Below are 24,669 nucleotides of genomic sequence, written 5' to 3'. Positions count from 1 at the left end.
CAAACTGAGAGCCTGAGACCTAGAAGAGTCAGAGCCTGAATCTTCTGCACTCTTCCACAAACAGCTTCCAGGGAAGTGCAGTTCATTGTTCAGTTCAGGTCAGTCGCTCAGTCGTGTCTGACTCTTTGCGACCCCATGAATCACAGCACACCAGGCCTCCCTGTCCATCACCAACTCCCGGAGTTCACTCAGACTCACGTCCATCGAGTCAGTGATGCCATCCAGCCATCTCATCCTCTGTCGTCCCCTTCTCCTCCTGCCCTCAATCCCTCCCAGCATCAGAATCTTTTCCAATGAGTCAACTCTTCGCATGAGGTGGCCAAAGTACTGGAGTTTCAGCTTTAGCATCATTCCTTCCAAAGAACCCACAGACAGAAATATTTGTGGATAATTAATTCAAGTTCCAAGCACACTATTATTCTCAGCTATTTGGGCTTCCCTTGTGGCTCAGCTTGTAAAGAATCCACCTGCAATGAGGGAGACCTGGGTTCGATCCCTGGCTTGGGAAGATCCCCTGGAGAAGGGAAAGGCTACCCACTCCAGTATTCTGGCCTGGAGAATTCCATGGACTGTATAGACTGTGGGGTCGCAAAGAGTCAGACATGACTGAACGATATCTCATAATCATTCCTTAAGTTGGGATCCACCGTCATGATTCTAAGTGACATTTTGGTAGCAATGGAGGTAACTAATGTCCAACACACAATACCCTCACTCATTTAGAAGCCTGATCTCAGCTGGCGCGTTCAGATATGTGTCACATGGCAGTAAAGACTTCATCTTTCTTCTCCCCACACTGAAATCTCAGTGATTTGTTTTCGCAAATTCCACTTAGTTCTGGAGATCTGTTAAAGCATCTGTTCCTTAGGGGAGAGGAAAGAGGGGATGAAAAGGAAAAAAAAATTTCCATTTGTTTATGTATGAGATATTTGTTTAGTGCTTCGTAATGCCAGAGGCTATGCTGGTTCCATTTGCAAGTCCGGATGCAAGGGGGTCCTTGAGCAAGAGAAGAAAAGCAGAAGCAAGAAGGAAGCACAAATCCGTTCTCTGTGCCTGAGGCTCTACTCCTGCTCTGCAAATCGGTTCATCAGTGCCCTTTTTCTAGATTCCATATACATGCATTAATATACGATATTTTCTTTCTCTTTCTGACTTACTTCACTATGTATGACAGACTCTAGGTTCATCCACATCACTACAAAGGACCCAATTTTGTCCCTTTTTATGGCTGGGTAATATTTCATTGTATATGCGGGAAGCTGCCCTATAGCACAGGGAGCTCAGCTCAGTTCTCTGTGATGACCTAGTAGGGTGGGATAGGGGGTTGGGTGTGAGGGAGGTTCCTGAGGGAGGGGATATCTGTATACATATAGCTGATTCACTTTGTTGTACAGCAGAAGCTAACACAACATTGTAAAGCAATTATCCTCCAATTAAAAACAAAAAGAGAAGTTAGCACTAGCTTTCCAGCATAAGGTGAGGTAGATGACCTGTCACCTAAGTGTAAGGCCCGAAACACAAGAACCCGGTGGCATTTGGGTTAGAAGTGACTGTAAACAGGACTGACGTAGGTACAGGGGCCATAATTTCTGAACTAGAAGTTGAGACACATGGCTTGACACACGATCTGACAGATGGATGGAATATTTTGGATTATGACTGCCCTAGAAAAAAATCTTACAGATGGCAGAGGTGTCATACACAGCCGTTGACATGTGACTCGAGGAGCATGGACAAAATGCCATGCCCTTCCCCCAAATATCACTCCCGTCTCCCACATTCTGCATATTCTGCTATTAGAGATTTATTTCTGTGTCCCATGGAAGCTTCTAGGTATTTCAGATTGTCTTATTTAAATGGAAATACATCTATAGATAAAATCTTGAACACTTTTCAAGTTTTAGATTTGGGGGTTTAGGTTTGAAAGAGAAGGTATGCAGGACCAAGAAACCTGTGGGAAGGAGTGGTGAGAAGAGTAGGGGAAATATTCTTCTCTTCTACCTAGAGCTGGCTTCATCTACTAGGGTTGTCAGATGGCGTCACAAATAGCCCAGGAAGCTGTGAATCTTTTCCTTGGAGATTTGATAGATAAGATGGCTGGCTGAGGGGCAGCCTAGCCTGAGGAATCAGAGCCCAAAGCCAGCGCTGCTCAGGTCCAGTCTAGCAGCCACTGTGATGCGTAAAGATAGAGGAAATGGGAACTTCACTGGAGGTCCAGAGGCTAAGAATCTGCTCCCAACGCAGGGGGTGTGGGTTCGATTCCTGGTTGGGGAACTAGATCCCACATGCCACAACTAAAGGTGCTGCATGCCTCAACAAGACCCGATGCAGCCAAATAAATTTTAAAAATATATAAAAAAAAAAGATGCAAGAGACCACTCTTCCACCATACTGCTCTGGTGGTACATGTCCAATTCGTTGACTTAGGGAAGAAAGCTCATAGGGTAGTCATCTCAATAAGGAAACTCTTGCCTTTAAACTGGCTGGATCTGGGGGTGGGGGGCGGTAAGTTTTGTGTGAGCACATATCAGAATTTTATGTTCGTGCTTATACCCAATGTCTAGGATAGTTTTTTAATTGGAAAACTATAATCTATTACAGAAAAAAAGAAAAAAATGACCTTGAAAGATGTCGGGTTTAGAAATAGCTGTTTCATAAATACACTGGAGTGGAGAGTAGCTGAACAACTGAATATTCCAGTCCTGCCCTGTTCACTCTGGGCAAAGCATCTCAGCAGACACTTTGTGATGAGATATTTCTTAACGAACTTTGTGTGAGCACCTGTCTTGACCGTATGCCACTTTGTTCTAGTACAAAGGCAAACACATGAAAGAGTCCAAAGATACACAGTGTATACAAGACATCAGTTTAAGCTCTTCTGCTAGAAAAGACGTTACTTGAAGAAAGCGTTAAGGTCTAATTTCTTTTGGGTTCCATCTCCTCCTCCAACCACAAAGTGGTTAAAAATCACTTTGTGATTTGGCTAATTTGGCTCATTAGGCCAAAGACAATTTTAATCAAGGGGTTTTCTTAGGATCTTTTCATGAGTAAGTTAAAAAAAAATAGTGTCTACCTGATGGCCCCCCACTCCAGTACTCTTGCCTGGAAAATCCCATGGACAGAGGAGCCTGGTAGGCTGCAGTCCATGGGGTTGCGAAGAATCGGACACAACTGAGCGACTTCACTTTCATTTTTCACTTTCATGCCTTGGAGAAGGAAATGGCAACCCATTCCAGTGTTCTTGCCTGGAGAATCCCAGGGATGGGGGAGCCTGGTGGGCTGTCGTCCTTGGGGTCGCACAGAGTCGGACACGACTGAAGCGACTTAGCAGCAGCAGCAGCAGCATACTAATACTTGTGTAACTCGTGAAAAAAACCCCCAACAAACTCAAAGCTGGGCCAGATGAGGCCACACCGAAAAAAAAAAAGAGCCAAAGATAGGGAGACCTCACAATATTCTTACCATTTGCATAATTTCTGCGGTTATCAGTGAGTATTTAGTGCATTGCATTTTCCATTCCTGTGAATCAATGAAAGGTTATCCTGCAATACAACTTTAGTTGGAGAAATAAAAAGGAATCCTCACCTTCTTTGCCCTAGACTGGGAACAGCTGGTGGATAGAAAATAGGTCCATTTCCTCTGTTTCCTGAGCACTCAGCCTTGTACCTGGCATTTAGGTGTTTAATATCTGCTTGTGAAATAAATAGCAGAATAAAACGTTTCTGTTTTATTTGTTTGGATCCTTTGTTTAACTTCCTTGAGAAAAACTTTGGATAAATGATGATACCTATTTTGCATGTTTATCATTTCTGGCTCCTCTGCAAAGCATTTTAGGTAACACAAGAGTGTGAGGAAATTCAGAGGAAGCAATGCAGAACATCTCAGTGCTGGGGACACTTTCTTGGTCATGGTAAGGGCTTAATAAATATGCTTTGAGTTAATGTATATGTACATGTATATATGTGTGTGTATGTGTGCATATATATATGTATGTATACATGATCTATGTTTCCCTGTAACTGGGATGTTTAACACAACCTTTGAAACTTTGAGCTTGATAAGCAAAAAGACTGTGTTATTACTCTAATAACTCAATAGCAGGCCCTTGGAAACTGGTAACACATATTTATGTTCCAATACTTTCGCCACCTGATGTGAAGAACGGACTCATTGGAAAAGACCCTGATGCTGGGAAAGATTGAAGGCAGGAGGAGAAGGGGACGATAGAGGATGAGATGGTTGGATGGCATCACCGACTCGACGGGCATGAGTTTGAGCAGGCTCCGGGAGTTGTGATGGACAGCTGGGGTGCTGTGCTGTGTGCTGCAGTCCATGGGGTCGCAAAGAGTCAGACATGACTGAGCGACTGAACTGAACAGAACACATATTTTAAGAGGTGTGGTTCTTTCATTCGGCGTGATTTAGTTCAGTTGCTTTTGTGAAAGAGGTGAGCTCTTGTCAGCTCCCTCAGGGGCAGAAGAAGTGTGCAGTGCTGGGAGCAGGGAGCATCGAGGGGCACAGTACTGTCTAGAGCAGGTCCTCAGAAGGGCGTGTGACAGCGGCATGGAGCAGTTAGACTTGATGGAGAAGCCAGCAGGGCAGGTACTCTGACCTGGCTTTCTAACTCCTGTATGTCAGAGGGAGCCCAAAGGCCATTTCTCTTTATTTTCTAACATAGCCAGTAAGTTACTGTATAAATTGAAAGTCTCCAGGTAAAAACTGTACTGCGGATAGTAAGGGTCTGAGAATACATTGACACCATTTCTGTTGCTATTTAGTGGAGAGGTTTGATCCTTGCTGTGGCCTATTCTTTATGAGGGAAAAAACCAACCGGTTCTATTACCAGGACATGAGCTAGAAAGCAATACAAACAAGGGTGATTGTGAGTGTGTGTATGTATAAGTGTGTGTTTATCCTTGGTCTAGAAGAAATGTGTGGAGTGATCTTCTTGGTTGTAGGTTAATCTTTTCTTACATAAACAAGGTGCTTTGAAGGAAGATATAAATACCTTCCTAAGCCTAGAGAAAACAGACTTTGTACTGCAATGTACAAAGTATCCAGGTGAAGGAAATAACAACAACAAGGAAAGGGGAGGGGAGGGAGAGAGGAAAGTGGAGCATCAGAGTGTGTACTAGTCAGATTCTCCAGGGAAGCAGAAACAATAGGATGTATATCACATGATCTATTCTCTACTATATATCAGTCCTTTATCCATCTTCTCATTCTTGAGAAACTGATTTTAATATTTATCCTAAGCACTTGGCTTACTTGATTGTGGAGGCTGGCAGGTTGGCAATCTGCAAGGCAGCCCAGCAAGCTGGAGATCTGTGGAAAAACTGATGTTGCAGTTCAAGATCAAAGGCAAAATTCCTTCTTCCTCAGGGGAGGTCAGTCTAAAATGTGAATTAAACTTCATCTATTCCTCAATATAGTTTATATCTTCAGATTAAGAAACTTACAGTGAATGGGATGTATCTCATAGTTAAGTGGGGGGAAATCCCACCAATTCATTTGGTTCCAAACTGTGCTCTGGCAGAGTTGGACTAATTCTGATTGGCTCAGTGGAGAAAAAATGTTTTTGAATTACAAGGGCTTCCCTGGTGGCTCAGACGGTCAAGAATTTGCCTGAAATATGGGAGATCTGGGTTTGATTCCTGGGTCAGGAAGGTCCCCTGTGGAGAAGGGAATGGCTACCCACTCCAGTATTCTTGCCTGAAGAATTCCATGGACTGAGGAGCCTGGTGGGCCGCAGTCCATGGGGTCACAAAGAGTCAGACATGATTGAGTGATTATTGCTCTGCTTTACAGATGGGCCATTTAAATGATGTAACTGTCCCTTAAACTTTTAGAAAACTCAGTGTTTCCAGGATTATGACACTTGTTTTGTAGGGTTATTGAAAGTATGAAATGAGATCATGCAACCAAAGCATCTAATATAGCTCTTCAAAAAGAGCTAGTGTTAATTGTCTTACCTTTCTCTTGAGTCAGGCCAGAGTTGGCATATATGATAGACACAGTTAGTTGCCTATCTAATTTCCCCTCTTTCCTTTTACTTGTCAGGCTCTTCTGTCCATGGGATTTTCCAGGCATGAATACTGGAGTGGGTTGCCATTTCCTCCTCCAGGGGATCTTCCCAACCCAGGGATCGAACCCTGCTCTCCCTCACTTCAGGCAGATTCTTTACCATCTGAGCCACTGAGGAAGCCCCTCCTTTTTTCTTGATTCAGGCCAGCTCCTGTTAAAAAAACCTACATTTCCCAGCCTCCCTGTGGTATATGAGTGCCATTTAACATGTTCTGTCCAGTGTGACATAAATGGAAGCCATCTACTTTGCTGATAATGGGACCATATCTTCCTCTTTTTCACTTCCTTCTCTTCCCTACCTGGTATGTAGATTTTTAAAAAACAGTTTAAATTTATTTTATTATTTATTTTTGGCTGTTCTGGGTCTTTATTGCCGTGCGGGCTTTTCTTCAGCTGCGGACAGCAGGGCCTATGCCCTAGTTGCAGTGTGCAGGCTTCTGAGTGGCTTTTCTTATTGTGGTTCATGAACAGGCTCTAGAGCACTCAGGCTTTAGTAGTTGTAGCATGTGGGATCAGTAGTTGTGGTTCCTGGACTCTAGAGCATAGGCTCAGTAGTTGTGGCTCAGAGGCCTAATTGCTCCATGGCATGTGGGATCCTCCCAGAACAGGGATCAAACCTGTATTTCCCAAATTGGCAGGCAGACTCTTTACCACCAAGCCACCAATGCAGCCGTGGTATGCAGATTTGATGGTTGGAGCTGCGGTAATCATTTTGTGACCATGAGAAAATGGATAAGAAATCCAGAGGTCTTAGCACAGATATCCTTTCACCACTGGTTAATTGGTTAATTACCATCAACTTTTTTATCATGACAACTTCTGGTTGAGTAAAAAATTAGCTTCTATTTTATTTAATCCACTTTTTAATTAGATTTTTTTTTTATCAGTAATAAAAAATCATATCGGTTGGTTGTAATCCAACTGCTACGGCAGTGAACTTTGTGAATATTGAATGTAATTTTTAAAAGGTCTGTTAGGAATATTATTGACCACCCAAACAAAGCTGCCCTGTAACTATCTTTTACTGGTGTCAGTAAATTATGCCATACAGTTCAAGGCACACATCCCTCTGCTCCCTGTGCCCTGCTACTTTAAATAGTTGCCAAAGTTCAGTGGATTCCTCTCCTTACCTGTTGCTTCCAAATGCCATCCACTTTGGTTTTTATTCAGGTCACTCATACAGAATTCTCTCTCAACCATTAACCTCTATTCTTGCATGCCAGAAGGAAAAAAAGATTGATGTTTTTCTGCTTTCACAAAAATAACCTGAGGTATTTCTATAACATTTAATCCAGTTTTCTAAAAACAGAATTCTATACCTTCCATTTGAGGAAGACGTAGAAGTTGCCTCTTAGGCACCAGGCACCAGCCTCTAAGCAGTCCTGTGGTTTGTTGGTTGCTGGTCTGCCATGAGGTGATATAGACGCTGAGAGCAAGCATTTAGAAACTTCGGTAATCATTAGTTGTGGTTGTGACATTCATTTGTATTGTCTTTTAAGAAAGTATTAGCCCATCATGGACTGGAAATTTGAAAAGAAAAAAAAAAACTTTTTTCTTTTTTAAAACCGTAATTTGAGAAGCATTGCTGTACTGGGTGAATACGTTGTGGTAAGAAGTCACTCTAGAGTTTATTATTATTTTCCAAATTTTTGGTTAAAAATGATAGTTTTGTCATACTGTGAGAAAGAAACCTACTGGTTATTTGAAAAAGTTGTTTGAGGATCTGCCCGTTATTTAGTTCACACACACACACACACACCCCCACTTGCACACACACCCCTTATGTGGTTAGGGACCAAAATGAATACTACAACAATAGCTTCTTATTTTTCTTAACTAAATGTGATTACCCCTTTGCTTATATAAATTAATACTTCAATACACAGAATGATAATGAATTATTCTCAGAAGTAGGACATAATAGTATCTTCAACACATCAAGAGAAATTTAGAAATAGGACTATCTAAGATAATGAGAGGCAATTGGGAATTTGGGGAAGAGGAGAATTTGACATATGGAAGTAATTATTATGAATTTTAAATTATTTACTAAGTATAGCAACATTTTGAGATGCTTTTGTTAACTAACTTGGAATTTTTTTTTAAAGGAGAATACCAAAATGTGGAGCAACGGCAGGTATTCTGTATTCTAAAAAAATATAATGAATAAAAAATCTTCAATTGTGTAAAGCTCTTGAGAAAATCAAAGGCTAATCCTGGACAGAGGCACTGGAGCTTGTTTTGTTGTTTTGATACAGTCATTGTACCAGGAAAAACTGTGAACCATGTCAGCTGGACGATGTGGGGCATTTTGGCTTGCAACTTTTTTCCCAGTGCTTTTTTGATCTCCTTAAAAAGAAAAATATCTCTGTTCTGTTTACAAAGATTTCAGGGTGCGACTTACCATTTTAGCTACTAACACAAACAACCTTGACAATAATAATCTATTTTTTTTAATCCCTTTTCACCCAGACAAGTAAGCAGTCATCAATTATAGACCTTCACATGAAATACAAATTTAGCGCCATGGAAATGAAAACTAAAGCAATTTGTACCTTTACTATTCCAAGGGGAATCATTCTTGGTCTATTTACTATGAAATATTCCCTCTATCTTATACTCTTCTAAGTTATATCAATGTCATCGACCATAACTTGAATCATAATGAGTAGATGATACCCTTGTATGACTGGAATCATGTCATCATTATTAGATGACCTAGTTAGCATATGTGGTTAAAAATGCCATTGCCTTTTTATTTATTGACTTATTTCAGAATGGCATAGGTTATATTGGGACCAGGCTACTGATATGTCCTTATGAAATAGCATAGTGTTTTGTTTATTTTTTAAACCCATATCCACTAACCACATACACTAAGCCATCCACACTACTTTAAAATATTTCTTTAGAAACCATATATTTCTCCCCTATGACTTTTATTATCAATGTCCCTGGAAAAAAAATATAAAACACCGGCAAAGAAATGTGATAGTCTTGTTTCAGAAACATTGGTAGGCTTTAGGAGGAACCTCAAATCAGGAAAGATGTCATTGAGAAAAATAAACCTTCTGTCCTGAACCCATGGGGCTCTAATCTGAGCCCAGTGGGCTTGCATTCCCTGAGGCCTGTGTCCATCGATGGGGGAGGGAGTGGGTGGCCACTAATCCCTCGGGATGGCTCCAGAGAACACCACATCCAAGGCCAAAAGCCTTGGCATCATTTCTGGTCTTGTACTTACAAATAAGCATGCATAAAGGAAGAAAGAAGCATTTGCTTTAGAAATGATGCTAGAATTTTATCCTTACCCGAATACTGAAATCTGTATTTGGCCCTTAATCATTACTTCCTGCTGTTGCAGTCCACCTCCCTACCCCTAATCTTCCTCGGCCATTACATTCAGAATTCCCTTCAGGGGAAACCAAAATGCTCCAGACGAGTTATTTTCTCAGTTTTAGAAGAAGTCACTGTCTCATGTCCTCTGACTTTTTCTCTGGCTTTTCGTTTCTTCTCAAATTCTATTCACTTCTCAACTTCTGTGTCCTAAGCATTGTTTAGATTTTCTTTTTATTGTTTATGGGTTTGTTCACTTACTTGCTAAAATTGCTTGCATGATTTCCCAGGATTGAAAAGAAATTAGGGTAGATTGAAAATATTAAGCAGCATGCCTAATGAGTAATGACAGATATATATTTATAATAAATATATATAAGTATATATAATATATATATAAATGTTTATATATATTAAGCTTTGTTCACTTATAGATAGTTATCAGAGAATTTAGATATGTAAGGAAACAGATTATCTATGTAATATCAGTGATTCTATGTTTATTTTCTTATCTACTTCATAGTTATACTAGATTAGTTGCATAATCGCTAATTAATGATGTCATTGGAGTCTTACCAGATAATATAATCATACATTAACTAGAAACTGGGCAAATTAGCTGAGCCATCGTCATGCAATCTCAGACTGTAAGGTCTGAGTTTTTCTTACAGTCTCAAACTGTGGGTAATCAGAGAAGGTGAGAATGTTTGAATGAATAGTATTTCTAAAGGTTAGGAGACAATGCACATACTGTAAGTTAAGTTAAATGAATCCACTTTTTATTTCTATTATATAATCAGAACAAAAACTTTACCTCCCCTGAAACATTACTCTCACTGTAATGCTCATTAGCTTCTGATTAAGTCTTAATATAAAGTACCATGGCCTCTTTCTCAGACTAAAACTTAGCTTACTGAAATACAACTTACCTTTTATTGACAATCATCTGGCCCTTCTAATTAACTTCTTCTTTCCCATTTTCCCAGTAGCTTCTTCTTTCTTTAAGAATATTTGAGAATGTGAATGTGATTCTCAGTCCAAAATGAAACTCAGAGCTATTACTAAGGGAATTACATAGCTTCGATTCCTGTATGCCCTTCTGACAAGTGTATTTTATTGCAACATTTGTTATATATGTTATTCATTGGATTGGATTTGTGATCCCTGTTTTGAGTCTGTGGCACAGTGAGTTGCAAAGATCTCAAAGGCAGTTAGTTCTTTCTGCTCTGTGCAGAGGACTTACATTTTTGAATAGAATGTACACTGGAAACAGAGGTCTGGATTGCAGTCTTAATATCAAAGCAATATCTTCTAATTGAGTAAGAAGGACACTAACAATTTAGATAAAAGGATGCAATATACCAATTAATGAACTATAAAACCCCCTTCATTGAATATTAAGCCTTTAAAGCACATAGGTATGTATGTATGTGCTTTGTAAGCATATATTTAGTTGGCAATATGACAACTTTCAGGGTGGCATTTTGTTACTAAGTTTAGCTATTCATGTATACATAGGTAGAAAACAGGCTTCCCAGGTGGCACCTATGGTAATGCAGGAGACATAAAAGATGCGGTTTCAATCCCTGGGTTGGGAAGTCCCCTGGAGGAAGGCCTGACAACCCACTCCAGTATTCTTGCCTGGATAATCCCATGGACAGAGAAATCTGGCAGGCTATCGTCCATAGGGTCACAAAGAGTTGGACATGACTGAAAGGATTTAGCACACATGCAGGTGGAAAGTAAGAAATCCGATTCTAAACTTCATTGCTCTGATCATGAAGTTTTCTTTGAAGGGGAAATTGGAATTGAGATAGAAACTGAAATACAGGCTAAGAGTCACTTTATCAATAGTCACTTCAAACATGTATCAATAAATGTTTAATAAATAACTTCTTGTGTGTGGGGGGGAGGGGCAGGTATATCAGGTATAGTGGAGGTCATGGCTCCATAGCTCAGAAATTAAGTTCGTAGAAGTTCAAGCTCGTCTAGCAGTCATGAAGCCACTTAAGGGTTAATGGTCGGGCTCTGATTAAAAGCACCGGACTGAGCTCAGAGTAGGGAGGGACAGCATCAAAGTCGGGGATCCTCAGGGAAGACTTTATGGGACTGAGGGTCCTTGATGTAGACTCTAAAGGAAAGGATGTATCTGGATCAAGGAAGACACAGCTGTAGCAGAGGCTGGGAAGGGGAATGAATATGGTATGGTCATGGGCTGGCAGAGATCAGTTGAGCTGGAGCTGAAGAATCAAAGCAACGTGAACATATGACAAACTGATGGAGTGCCCTGACTCATGGAACTAGCTAGAAGCGTGATGGGCTGAATGACAAGCTCTGACTTCTGTTACTGATGATCTGGTGGAGCTAGTGGACTTATGTGGAAAGCAGATTTGGAGCACGTTGGTATCACCAAGAGTGGTGGACACCAGCCTAACAAGAGTTGGAGAGGATGACAGATTTGTGGAGGGAATGACGTGTCTTTTGAGCACACATGTCTGGCCATAAATGAATTAGTGAAATATGGGCATTTATCTCTTTCATCTCTGCTTTATCACTCTCTGCTTTTCTTTCATAGTTTGGGGATCTTGCTCTGGCTTCAACTGCACAAGTCTTCCCTTTGCTTTGCCTTATTTCAAATTAGCTGTAGTTTTGCTTTCTTTATCCTCACATCCTGAAAGTTAGAATCTACGGGGTTCTGCCAGTTCTTCAGGTTACATGAAAGAAAGATAGCATCCTGTGCCTAGTGACCTTGGAGACAATACCTCCCCATTTTGGTGAATATTTTAATATTCTTTGGTAACACGTGTTTTAGTATTTCTAAAATCATGTCGCTCACCTCCTCTCCCCACCATTTAGTCTCTATGTAGCATTCATGCTTTATAAATTCTGCTTTATTTATTTTTTAAAAATACAAAAATTAAATAATTAATTAAATAATTAAACAATATGGCTGTGTGTGTGTGTGTGTTGCTTGGCTAATTCAGTTATTGAAATCATGATACTGAGACTGAGTTTTCCTGTATAGGCCATTTAACCTTGCAGAGATAAAAATGTAGTTCTGTGCACATAAATTTTATTCTTAGCTTCATACAAAACCCCATAAGGACTTTATAAAGGGATTCTGGCCACTACCTAAAGCTAGTATTGTGGTAATGTCTCAGGTGTTGTAGAAGAGAGTGGTGGCCAGGTGTGTATGTATACAACCACTTGAGGGGACTAATCATTTTTAAAGAAAATAATTTGCAACCCACAAAGTTGCTCCAAGACTTGTCTTGATTATTTTTAAAATGGCACAATCATGTCTCTAATCTGGTTGATTATTATAAGATTTCAAATTTGAACTTTCCTTTAAGATTTGACTTTTGGAAGAGAAAATGAAGGGAAAGGAGCATAGGAAATAAATCTTTGAGAGTGCAGGATTATATAAGGAAAATAGCAACTGAATTCAATTTCACAACTCAATCCAGTTAAATTTCTTTAACTGAGTTTAATTTCTTTAACAAAGTTAGAATAAACTTTGGTATTAATGATTAAAAACTGTTAGTGAGCAGTTTGGACATAATACAGTTGTGCAATTCTGGCACAATAATATTTATCATTGCATCATTCTGTGGTCTGAACATAGTGTTTTGTAAGAGTGGTACCCAATAAAAATTGGTTTCCTGAATAACTGAATGATCGAAAATTGAAATTATTATTCTAGATGATTTGGCATATAATATGAATTTTACATTTGATATGAATAAAATTCAAAATAAGACAAATCAAATATGAATTTAAATGCTAACTACCAGCAATCTATTTCCTTTTATGTCACCTGAAGTTAAAAAAGGAAATTTCTTATAATTAGCTAGAATTAGTTTTTTTATTTTTTAAAGATGGAAAGTCTATATAAAACTATATTTGATGATTTAAAGTGAAGATATTAATGTGTTAATCTATCTTAAAAGGATTTATAGTTGGTCCATGTTAAATGCAATATTGTTGAAGTGTTATAGTAGTAAAGCTACATAGTTTAGAACACTGTAGATATGGTTTCATTTTGTGACCTTCTCTAACATGTGTTACTATGTGCTACGTAGGGAAGTCTGTGTTACTTTTTACTGAAATAAAAACCTGATCATTTCTGCAAAATGCATTTATTACAGAAGTTGGTCAGTTTATTTTTTAATTTTCATGTCATGATACATGTCATTGTTGATACCACAGGAGATGGGCACAAGAAACTGTGCCCATCTTCTTTATCATTTTAAGGCTCCTTACTAAACTTTATGGTATAATTTATTAAAAATATACCCTCTTAAATCTAAAACATTATATAGGAAAAATCATTAAAAATTTGAATTTTGAAAGTTTATCTCCTCTACCTCCAGTTGATTCTTTATGATAAAATATCTCCAGATCACATCCCTTGTCATGATCTAAGGCTGATGCCACCTGGATATTCTCATCCAGGGAAATAGGTTTCTGTAACTCATGGTATAAAAGATCATTCCACACTATCTTATGTTCTCCTCTGTGTAGCTGGAACCATTCTCGTACATTGGGAGCAAATTTTAAGTAACATGGTTTAAATGCGAATTTTAGAAAATGGTAGACAAAACACATGCATAAAATTTGGCCTCTTATTTCGTATCAGCTCTTTCCGAAATCACAACTGACATTCCTTTTGGAGGGGCAGTTTGGCACTATTCTTACCTAATACAATGAAGATTGACTCCTATGAAATTTCCTATTGTAGTAAATCATTACAATAATGGCCTGTAATGAATCATGCCATCCTGGGTCCCTACCCTTTGTCATGGAAAGCTGCTGCTCCTACTACTGAGAGGCAGTTTATCCACCATGTTGAATCTGGGCTGGCCTCGGAAATTGCTTTGAATAGAATGTAGCAGAAGTGATAATTGTATGAGCACCAGAGCCTAGGTTTTAAGATATTTCAGAGTCTGCCTTTGCCTCCTGGGAACACTGAGACCACCAGGCTGTGTAGAACTCTGGGATGAAAGAGTTCTGGCTACCCTAACCAACAGTCAGCACTAACTGTCAGACACGGGAGTGAGACCACTTTGGAACCTGCAACCCAGACCAGCTGTAACTGCACAGAGAGCCCAGCCAAGATCAGTGGAAAGGCCACTCGATTAACCCAGAAAATGATGAGAAATGATGAATTGTTCTTGCTTTACGATATGAAGTGTTGATGTTCGATTAATACTTGAAATACCAATGAAACACTAAAATCTGTCACATCAGAAACACCCTAACTCTGTAATGGCCGAAAGAACATTCTACATTATTTTTCTAAACAATTTGTTCTGATCTTTTTCAATATCATCTAGTTGACTGGAAACCTTCAATACTTCATAAAGAATCCTTGAAGTTTAATTTTCTAGAGGGACCCTCCCAGGACTATATTTCTTTAATGGCTTTTTGGCTGCACAGTGGAATGTGCTTCTATTGAGCTGCTTTTCATAGCCAGGGTAACCTGAGTTACTTCCCAAAGGAATGTACTGGAGGGCAGTGTATCTGCTGGCTGTGGAAGGACAATTATGTAATAGCTCATACACCACTTAATTTTTAAAACTTGTCTTCCTGAGAAAAAGGTGTGAGGAAAATGGAAAATAATGACTGAATATTGGACCATAAATAGAGGAATGCCATCCTTATACTTTGGCAATTCATTCATTTTTTTTACTTTTAATTTTTTTGGAGTATAGTTGCTTTACATGTTGTGTTAGCTTCTGCTGTACAGCAAAGTGAATTAGAAAGTGAAGAAGAACTAAAGAGCCTCTTGATGAAAGTGAAAGAGAAGAGTGAAAAAGTTGGCTTAAAACCCAACATTCAAAAAACTAAGATCATGGCATTTGGTTCTATCACTTTATGGCAAATCAATGGGGAAACAATGGAAACAGTAAAAGACTTTATTTTGGGGGACTCTAAAATCACTGCAGGTGGTGATTGCAGCCATGAAATTAAAGCTATGACCAACCTAGACAGCATATTAAAAAGCAGAGACATTACTTTGCCAACAAAGGTCCATCTAGTTAAAGCTATGGTTTTTCCAGTAGTCACATATGGATGTGAGAGTTGGACTATAAAGAAAGCTGAGCACCAAAGAATTGATGCTTTTGAACTGTGGTGCTGGAGAAGACTCTTGAGAGTCCTTTGGACTTCAAGGATATCCAACCAATCCATCCTAAAGAAAATCAGTCCTGAATATTCATTGAAAGGACAGATGTTGAAGCTGAAACTCCAACACTTTGGCCACCTGCTGAGAAGAACTGACTCATTGGAAAAGACCCTGATGCTGGGAAAGATTGAGGGCAGGAGGAGAAGGGGATGACAGAGGATGAGATGGTTGGATGGCATCACTGACTTGATGGACATGAGTTTGAGCAAGCTCTGGAAGTTGGTGATGGACAAGGAAGACTGGTGTGCTGCAGTCCATGGGGTCACAAAGAGTTGGACATGACTGAGGGACTGAACTGAACTGAACTGAACTGATACCTATATCCCCTCTTTGTCACCACAGAGCATTGAGTAGAGTTCTCTGTTCTATACAGTAGGTTCTCATTAGTTATCTATTTTATACATAGTATCAATAGTATGTATATGTCAAGTGGCATTTATGAAATGCTGGTTAAGTGAGTCATAATTCAATTCTGGAAGTGTTCTGTGTAATTACATACATTCCTTATTTCCATGTAGCAGACACATAAGATTATATGTAACTTATTTTGAATTAGTTCATGCTACATATTCTTTAATTCTTTTATTTTATGTTATAGTAAAATTTACCAACATTCTAAGTAACTTCTGATGTAGTCAACATAGATGGATGCCGTAGGAAATAGAGCCATCTGAGTCATGAATACATATATAATTCGTTTTATAAAAGATATCACAAAAATGTGATTAGTGGATTACATTTTTATCCTGTTACCATTCTATTAAATAAATTCTATCAAAAATGTAGAAAAACAAGTCTCATGTGGTGGTGGTAGCTTAGTTGCTGTCTTGTCTGACTCTTGTGATCCCATAGACTGTAGCCCTCCAGGCTCCTCTGTCCATGGGATTTCCCAGGCAAGAATACTGGAGTGGGTTGACATTTCATCCTCCAGGGAATCTTCCTGATCAAACTCATGTTTCCTGCATTGCAAGCAGATTCTTTACTGCTGAGCCACCAGGAGAGGCCCATAAAATCTAGTAGCAGAATGTAAATAGAGAAGGGTCCTAGTAACAAGTGCTCTAGCTACCTGCTGGAATCCCAGGAACCAAGGAAGGAGAGAAATTCTATTTCACAGGAGGATTAAATGGTTGGATAGTATCACCGACTCAATGAACATGAGTTTGAGCAAACTCCAGGAAATAGTGAAGGACAGGGAAGCCTTGTGTGCTACAGTCCATGGAGCTGCAAAAAGTTGGACATGACTTAACAACTAAACAACAACAACAACAAGCTTGTATTCACCTCTGGCACAAAGCATTAGGTCTACATTAGATGAATTAGTTTGGGGTCAAGGTTTCATTGTTTAGCGTTCAACTCATGCTTTTTCTCCCCTTTACTTAAATAATGTTCATTCAACAGGTAGGGATTCTTTCATCTCACTTTTCAGTTTGCATATCTGTGAATGAATGGTCTAGGTTACCAGACAGCCTTGTGATTAAGCTTCAACTAGAAAGTTGGAGAAATACCTGCATTGCACAGCCCAGGGGTTCATGCTCTGCCTGAAGCAAATCCCAGAACCCTAGAGTGCCAAATAGCCCAGTTCCTAGTTATTCCTCAAGGAGTCCTGTTCCACTATCCTTAACTATTTTTTCATCCTTGGCTTCTTCATCAGATGTTTCCCCAGAGTTTGCCACAGCTTTGGGTCCTTTGTCAAGCTCATGGAGAAGTAGAGGAGAGGGACTTGATACTTGAGAAGTAAGTGTTAAGACAGGTATCAGAATATGCAGAAAGTGCTAAGGGAGCAGAAACAGGGAGATTCACAGAAACCTTGTTGTCAAGGCATCAATACAGGTCTACTGCAGGAGAGAGCTGTCCAACTTTCTAAAGCACAGAGTTGGACATAAGCATGCATTGTTTAGAAATAGTGAGAAACTTCTCAGGAATGACTAGGCTTCAGATTCTTCAGGGTGGGGAATTGGTGGGATATGCAGTGTGTGAGGTAAATTGGGGCCAGATTATGAAGGAACTTTTATGCTATAATGAGGGAGGGAAATCTCAGTTTTGAACCCAACTTGTTAATGGCTGTGCAGCAAAAACTTAACCTAAGTATTGGGAAAGTTGTGATTCTTTCTAAGAATCTCTGTTTCATTATGCCTAAGACTTGGATAATAAATAAACAATTAGTATACAGCATAGTGAAAGTTGCTCAGTCATGTCTGACTCTTTGCAATCCTATGGACTGTATTAGTTCAGTTCAGTTCAGTTCAGTCACTCAGTCATGTCCAACTCTTTGCAACCCCATGAGCTGCAGCACGCCAGGCCTCCCTGTCCATCACCAACTCCCGGAGTCCATCCAAACCCATGTCCATCGAGTCGGTGACACCATCCAGCCATCTCATCCTCTGTCGTCCCCTTTTCCTCCTGCCCTCAATCTTTCCCAGCATCAGGGTCTTTTCCAATGAGTCAGCTCTTCACATCAGGTGGCCAAAGTACTGGAGTTTCAGCTTCAACATCTGTCCTTCCAATGAACACACAGGACTGATCTCCTTTAGGATGGACTGGTTGGATTTCCTTGTAGTCCAAGGGACTCTCAAGAGTCTTCTCCAACACCACAGTTCAAAAGCATCAATTCTTTGGTGCTCAGCTTTCTTTATAGTCCAACTCTCACATCCATACATGACCACGGGAAAAACCATAGCCTTGACTAGATGGACCTTTGTTGGCAAAGTAATGTCTCTGCTTTTTAATATGCTATCTAGGTTGATCATAACTTTCCTTCCAAGGAGTAAGCGTCTTTTAATCTCATGGCTGCAATCACCATCTGCAGTGACTTTGGAGCCCCCAAAAATAAAGTCAGCCACTGTTTCCACTCTTTCCACACCTATCTGCCATGAAGTGATGGGACCAGATGTCATGATCTTTTTCTGAATGTTGAGCTTTAAGCCAACTTTTCACTCTCCTCTTTCACTTTCATCAAGAGGCTTTTTAGTTTCTCTTCACTTTCTGCCATAAGGGTGGTGTCATCTGCATATCTGAGGTTATTGATATTTCTCCCGGCAATCTTGATTCCAGCTTGTGCTTCTTTCAGCCCAGCGTTTCTCATGATGTACTCTGCATATAAGTTAAATAAGCAGAGTGACAATATACAGCCTTGACGTACTCCTTTTCCTATTTGGAACCAGTCTGTTGTTCCATGTCCAGTTCTAACTGTTGCTTCCTGATTTTGCATACAGATTTCTCAGGAAGCAGGTCAGGTGGCATGGATTGTATAGTCTATGGAATTCTCCAAGACAGAATATTGGCGTGTGTAGCCTTTCCCTTCATCAGGCGATCTTCCCAATCCAGGGATTGAACCTAAGTCTCCCACATTGCAGGCAGATTCTTTACCAGCTGAACCACAGGGAAAGCCCCAAATAGGCAATTAGTTAATAGAAAATTTTTTATTCTTCAATTATGTGACATCATGATGGTCAATATTCAAGAATTTGACTTTTTAAAAATGAAACTTGAAGAGTAAGAATGATGTATAACATATAGAAGCAAATTAAAAAGTTAAAACTAATAGATCTGGCACTATTATTAATTAAGGATAATCAGCAAATAGAGTTACTCTATTGAAATGATGGATTGTAATAACCGTCTGGATAATTAATACCCAGAACTCTTGTTGACCTGAACTACCGAGGCTTTTGATTTTAATTATACTATTGTGCTCAGTCACTTAGTCGTGTTTGACTCTTTGCGACCCCATGGACTGTAGTCTGCCAGGGTCCTCTGCCCATGGAATTTTCCAGGCAAAAATACTGGAGTGTGTCGCCATTTCTTTGATTGTCTACAATTCCCCATGTTGCTTTGCCATCATGTTACAACATCAGGACTAAACAGGCCACCAAAAAGGAAATGAAGTTTTCAGCAAAGATAATCAAAAATGATTTCAAAAGGCACCTGGCAAGAGTGGGAATGGCAGTTATAGGATGACTTCCAAAAGTGAACAACACTATATTTTTAATGCTGTCAACCTGCTGCTGCTGCTAAGTTGCTTCAGTCGTGTCTGACTCTGTGCGACCCCATAGACGGCAGCCCACCAGGCTCCTCCGTCCCTGGGATTCTCCAGGCAAGAACACTGGAGTGGGTTGCCATTTCCTTCTCCAATGCATGAAAGTGAAAAGTGAAAGTGAAGTCGCTCAGTCGTGTCCAATTCTAGGCGACCCCATGGACTGCAGCCTGCCAGGCTCCTCTGTCCATTGGATTTTCCAGGCAAGAGTACTGGAGTGGGGTGCCATTGCCTTCGCCTGTCAACCTGAGATAAAATTATTTCTTGTTTTAAGGAAAATCAGCTATTTCGCTTGTGCTTAAATTGCTGCAGAATTTAAAGTACCCCCCACTGAATGAGGCCAGCTCCCTTTTCTCTTTGCTTTATCTCCTAATATAGCCTTGTGCATGGGTACTCCTACCTGTGAATGTTTTCTTTACTTACAAATTTGGTTTCTGCTGTCTGGAAATACGCCTTTTGTTTTTGTGAAGATTCTGTAGAGGACAGTGATCACGTGACTCTCACTCCACTGCTTGCACACAAACAGAACCATCTAAAACAAATATCAGATGTTGACAACTTACAGTAGAGACAGATTTTTGAAACATAAACAAATACCTGTGCTTTTAAAAATTGGCTCTTACTTAGGAAGTATACACCAAAAAATAATAAAATATACTCTCTGGCTTTTTCTCCCTGGTGCATCAGAGTTAAAAATCGAATCAATATCATTTCAGTATGAGATAGTGGCTACAGCTTGTGGACATCAGCAGAATAATTAAAAAGCCAATGAGTTTACTTGGTAAGATGTAATTTAGCCATAGTCAGTGGCTGCTTCCAAGAAATCTATTTACCCCCAAGTATCCTCAGGCATGGATGGGAGAGTGTGAAATGATTGAGTTTTAGTTATCCTTGTATGTAGCAAATTTCAATTACAATTTCTACTGTAATAAAATTGTTACAGTCATATTACCTTGAAGTTCCCCAAGCTTACAGGCATCAGAGATTTAAGAGAAAAAGCATTTCTGTTTTACTGATTTTAAAAACCTCACTTTGTTTTTTTTTTACCTCATTGGTTGGAAATTCCTTAATTCAACTCACAATTTCTGCTGTTTCTGAAGCTTAGATGGGGTGCCTGCTTAGAAATAATTTGTGGAAAACAACAACAAAACTTTGCTTTTGAAGTGTTTTGATAAAGTGTACCCAGATTCTCCAGAGAGCTTTTCACCCACAATTTAACACATAATGAGACCTTACTACTTGTTTACCACTTTTATGACACACTTCAGAAAGACCAAGGTATGCACAGAAGCACAGGAGTTGGAAAATAGATTTCAGCTCAAGCGCCAATCCCAATAGACTGTTAGTGGGGCCCTGTACTGAGACCATCAACGAGAAAAAATGGTACATTTCATTAGCAATGTCTGCCATGCGTGCAGGAGCCAAGGAGGCCGGCTACTCTTGCTTGGCTCATTAGAACAGGCTTTCAGGGAGGCATTTCAAAATGAGGCCACAGATTTGCATCTTTTTGGCCTTCTTCTAGCCTTCAAGAGTTGTGTTCTTCTTTACCTGTGCTGCCTAAAACAGTACTTTGAACATGGAGACAGCTGGCAAACACTCCTCTACTGACCTCGTTGTCCCCAGGCAGGAAGCAATACCTTTGTCATTGATTTGCCATAAGGAGCTTAGGCCCTAGCTGAAAGTTATCTGTAATGTTACATTCAACCCTTTTAGTTCGACATTTCTAAATCATTATAGCTGAAATGTCCAGTATAGCATTGGTTTAGAAGAAAACCTTTCCCCAAGTGTAAATGATTGTAAACACATTTCATGTTCTTGTCTTCTTAATGTGTTTTATATAAAAAGACAAGTTTTATTTTCTTCTGAAAAAAACCTATAGAGTCATTAATACTTTTTGGAAAAATCTGTCATATTAGCTTAGTTTGCTTTACCATTTTACCATTTCCCATCTAAAGAGTAGAAAATTAACATTAAATTAACATTCCTCAAATTAACATTTGAGGAAGAGAAACATTGATCAAGAGAATACACTATATAGGTACATGGGCAAGTCTGATCATTTTCTAATGAGAAATTGTAGAGCTGTGCTCTTCTCTTGGAGAAGGCAATGGCACCCCACTCCAGTACTCATGCCTGGAAAATCCCATGGATGGAGGAGCCTGGTAGGCTGCAGTCCATGGGGTCGCTAAGAGTCGGACATGACTGAGCGACTTCACTTTCACTTTTCACTTTCATGCACTGGAGAAGGAAATGGCAACCCACTCCAGTGTTCTTGCCTGGAGAATCCTAGGGACGGGGGAGCCTGGTGGGCTGCCGTCTATGGGGTCGCACAGAGTTGGACACAACTGAGGTGACTTAGCAGCAGTAGCAGTAGCAGTGCTCTTCTCAGAGGCTGGACATCTTCCAGGGCTGGCTGTCAACTTTCCAGCGTGAAAGCAACAGCACAATTTCTTGCTCAGATGATACTGAACGCACTTGTAGAGCTGCAGTACCTAATGCAGAACCCAGTAGCCAGTAGTTTTTGTTGTTCAGTTGCTGGGTCATATCCGACTCTTTGTGACCCCATGGGCTGTATTGTGCCAGGCTGCCCTGTCCTCCACTGTCTCCCAGAATTTGCTAAAATTCATGTCCATAGAGCTGCTGATGCTATCTAATTGCCTCATTCTCTGCAATCCCCTCCTTTCTCCTTTTGTCTTCAATCTTTCCCAGGATCAAGGTCTTTTCTAATGAGTCTGCTCTTCCCAGCAGGTGGTCAAAGTATTGGACCTGCAGCTTCAGCATCAGTCCTAATGAATATTCAGGGTTGATTTCCTTTAGGATTGACTGATTTGATCTCCCTGCTGTCAAAAGGACTCTCAAGAATTTTTTCCAACACTACAATTCAAAGGCATTGTTCTTTGACGCTTAGTCTTTATGGTCCAACTCTCACATCCATTCATAACTCCTGGAAAACCATAGATTTGACTATATGGAACCTTGTCTGCAAAGTGATGTCTCTGCTTTTTAATATACTGTCTAGGTTTGTCATAGCTTTTTTCCCAAGGTACAAGTGTCTTTTAATTTCATGGCTGCAGTCACTGTCCACAGTGATTTTGGAGCCCAAGAAAATAAAGTCTGTCACTGCTTCCACTTTGGCTGTTTAAATAAAAATGAATGAAAATCAAGTAAAATGGAAAATCCAGTTCTTCAGTTACAATGGCCATATTTCAAGTGGCCAACAGCCACAGGTAGCTTGTGGCTACCTTTGTGATACACTGCAGAGCATATGAAGAACATTTCCATCATCACAGACAGTTCTATTAGAAGGTGTGTTTTAGAGGCTCCCCAGTGGCAAAAGATAGTGGTGATTCGATCCCCATTCTGCACCCCTCACATAGTTTGAACATCCATATGGCAGAGATGGAGTCAGAAAGCAAATTTTTCTAGTATATTCAACTTTCTTATTTATCTTTCACCATTTATAGATTAACATATTTACTCAGGGGGCTTCCTTGGTGGCTCAATGGTTTAAAAAAAAAAACAAACCCACCTGCAATGCTGGAGCTGCAGGAAATGCGGTTTGATCCCTGGGTCAGGAAGATCCTCTGGAAGAGAATATGGCAACCCACTTCAGTATTCTTGTCTGGAGAATCCCATGGACAGAGGAGCCTGGCAGGCTACAGTCCATAGGGTTGCAAAGAGTCAGATACGACTGAGCGACTTAGCATGCCTGCATGAATATTTACTTATAAACACTGTCACGATGACCTTCCTATTCTAAGCCTGGATTTTATTATTCTTCTGTTTTGCATTGTTGTCTCTTATCTCACCAATGAGACTATGAATTAATGAAGGCAAGGCCTGTGTCATAAATGTCTTTCCTTTTTCAGCATTAGTGATAAATAGACATTAGTTCAATTAAATAGCTTTTATGACTAAAGATTCTAAGTTCTAGACTTGACTATTGTTTAGCAATGGTGATATTTTCCCAAATGATAATATTTATGGGTATATATAAAATATAGTGAAACATCATATTTTTTGAAGATAAGGTTCTAGGGCATATTGTTAGAAAACCTCACTAGTAACAGGGAGAACAAAAAGGGTCAAAATTATTTTTGGAATTCTCTATATTTCTGAAGGATAAAAAGTCACACATATTTTTATATACCCTTTAGACAGTAAATAAATCTGGGGAAAATAGTGCAGTAAGACCATCACATACACTGTGTAGCTTAAATTGAACAATTTAACACTCTGAAACTGGTTTAAAAAAAAAAAGAATAGAGGCAATTCTTTGAAGTGGTGGTGTGTATATAAGCTTCTTGTCCCCTTGAGCAAAAGAGAAGAAAAAAGGTTACATTTATTAGGGGTTGGAAAATATTTGTACTATGGGACAATTGCTTGTTTGCAACATTAGGGAAAAGTTATAAAAGTGTTTTATTTGCAGTTTTTAATGGAAGCATGGTGATTTCTAACTTTCATAGTCAATTCTGCGTTTAGATTGTCTTGCAGCCGAGGAGCATGGCCGGTATACATAAGAGGCCTGGGCCTCCGCCTGGCTGCACGGACCCGCGGCAGCTTTGCAGAGTCTGGGGTGCATTTTCAAAGATCTTCCTTGTCTAGAGACTTCTGTGAAGTCTGCAGATTAGCAGCGGCCAGAAAGTCAAAGGCTGAAAGGATGGTTGACTGACTCAGTGAATAAAGCCCTGAACATTACATTACCTCCGGCTTGGAGCATACGGAATCAGTCCGGCGGCTCTCAAAGGGGCGGAGAAAATGCCTTCCACAGTCTGGGCTTGGCCGGTCCGTGTGTGCTGGACCAAAGAGCAGACTGAACAAAGACATCTAAATTTACAGCTGGGTTAAAGAGCTGAGAATCCAATCCAGTACACAGAAAGCAACACTTAGATTGCAGCTCTCTATTTCAGTGCACGCTTATCCCAGGGTGCAAGGAAATATTACATATATACATTCATTGAACCAGAAGAAAGAAAAAATTATATGTATTAATATATATTTAATGTACATATGTGTGTGTGTGTGTGTATTT

The sequence above is a fragment of the Bubalus bubalis genome, chromosome 10, assembly GCF_019923935.1.
Source record: "Bubalus bubalis isolate 160015118507 breed Murrah chromosome 10, NDDB_SH_1, whole genome shotgun sequence".
NCBI classification, from domain to species: Eukaryota; Metazoa; Chordata; class Mammalia; order Artiodactyla; family Bovidae; genus Bubalus; species Bubalus bubalis.
The sequence above is the reverse complement of the archived record's forward strand: the minus strand, read 5'-3'. Positions refer to the sequence as shown.